Source organism: Chaetura pelagica, unplaced genomic scaffold (genome assembly GCF_000747805.2).
Source record: "Chaetura pelagica isolate M959 unplaced genomic scaffold, ChaPel_1.0 scaffold85, whole genome shotgun sequence".
Classification (NCBI taxonomy): Eukaryota; Metazoa; Chordata; class Aves; order Apodiformes; family Apodidae; genus Chaetura; species Chaetura pelagica.
Genome location: NW_009953505.1, coordinates 3447362 through 3449443, shown reverse-complemented (window position 1 = coordinate 3449443; position 2082 = coordinate 3447362). Strand labels below are relative to the sequence as shown.

The window sequence follows — 2082 nt, the reverse complement described above, 5'->3', positions numbered from 1 at the left end:
TTTCCCCCCCCCCCCCCCAATTTATTTATTTATTTATTTGCAAATAAGATGAAAAATTAAATGTATGTCTTTAAATCATTTTTATATATTAAAAGAAACTGCACGTAGGAAAATATTCTCACATACCATTCTATGGTTCTATGATTCTCGGATATGCTTTTTAGAGCTACTTGTGGTTGTGATAACAGCCTGAGTTCTGTAGAAAATTAACTGGCCATAGGAATTACAGAGATGCAGAGCTCACCCGTGCGGCATAATTTATAAAGCAGTGAGAAGGTGGTAAGACGGAAAAAAAATAGGAAAAAACTATCCAGGCACTATTTTTTAGCATCCTTAGCCTTTTGTGACCAACAAAGTAAGGAATATAAACAGAGTAAAGACATAAGCTTGTTTTAGGTAAGTGTTTTTGCCAATTATGTGCCCCACTATAGATTTAATCTAGTACTTTCAGCACTGCTTTTATCTGCAATCATTCCAGCCGTGTCTTCTCAGACTTGGAGAGCTTTGATCCAATGAACAACTACTGGTCTGCTTATCCTTCCCTTGGTGCAGTTCCTCATGCACAGTGGTTTCTGTGTATCTGTTCCCACATGAGGTATGTGGTAAGAGTCCTTGAGGGCCAAACCCCGCTTCTGCTGAGATTAATAGGAATCATAATTTCTGCCTTTGCAGGAGTGGGATTGAGTCCCAGGCAAACAGAAGAGAGGTCCCCAGACATCCTATTTGACAACCCAGTTTCTACTACCTTAAACATCTGTCTTCTGCTTTATATTCAGGATGAAGATGGTAAAGAAAATACCTGTCCTCTTACAGTAGCAATACAGCTAGTTATTATCCTAACAGGAAATGGCAGGGGGAGGATGCAGCTCTTTTCACAGTATTTATAATAACCCACATGAAAGTCTAGCACATAGAAACATTTAGGTTAACTTTTCCCTGGAGATGTCTGTGTAAGAAATACTGAGACAACCTCGTGCCAGTAAAGATGTTTTTAAAAGCAGTGCAAAGGAGTTGCTCATGAGTGATTCATTAGTTTAGATGTTCTGTAGGATAATAAATGGGAAAGGGTAAGGAGATGTAGCCTGTGAGGTCATTTAGGATTGCTGCCTGCCCTGGTTTGTGGAGTAGTCTCCTGTGTTATCCTGGGGATGGGCTTGCCTTTAATCCTGCAGCGGCTTCCAGGTACTTCTCCCAGTCACAATGATGATATGATCTCATCTCAAAAGGAAATGGCTCTAAGTGTCCAAAGTGGCTGTAGAGAAATGAGGAGGAAGGATGGATGGAATAGACACAGAAGCAGGATTCCTACATTTGGTTTAGAGGGCATTAGGTGTTTTGCCACTCCTACGGAGAGGAGCAGTGTCTCCATACCTGATTTGCAATCCAAGCAACAATAGTGCTGCCTCAAAGGCAAGCTCATTGCAATACTGACTGCAGATACCATCTTCTGCTGTAATTGTTTCTCGAGACGGGCTTGCCTTCTAGCTCACAACTGTCGTTTATTAGTATCATGAGGGGGCAGGTAGGCTTGACAGGGCAGGTTTAGAGGGAAATGTAGTGGTTTGGCTTGGAGTCAGCTCAAATGAGAAATATTTAATAGACATGAAATACTGCAATTACATGTTAAGTATCATATTAATATTATTCTGTACTCATGTAACTATACCTATACATAGGGCTCAATATATGGGCCCGCATGTATCTGTAAATATAAATACAAGCCATTTAAAAGGTTTATTTCATGAGTTGAGGATGACAGCACATCTGTAATGACTACAGGTATAAAAGGTAATGACTACAGATCGTGCCAAGCATGCACCAGTAAAGACTTTACAGTGTTTACATATTAATGTCAGTGTTTGTGCAAGATTTTAAATACATTTTTTAGTGAAAGGCGTGTTCATGCAGTGCCTGTTATGGCCGATGTTGGGATAAGTGTGATGCTTCGTGCTTCTTATCATAGAATTATGGAGTGGTTCGGGTTGGGAGGGACCTTATGGATCCTCTAGATCCGACCCCCCTGCGTGGGCAGGGGCACCTCCCGTGCCTGGGGTGCATGAACGTGAAGCCAATGGCTGCCGA

The 2082-nt window shown here is 41.4% G+C and overlaps 1 protein-coding gene across 1 annotated transcript in view; it reads left to right on the top strand.

The window, feature by feature from the left end:
- The window catches only part of EXPH5 (exophilin 5), a 37957-nt gene that overhangs the window by 16926 nt on the left and 18949 nt on the right, over positions 1 to 2082 (top strand). The gene's annotated exons all lie outside the window — the stretch shown is intronic.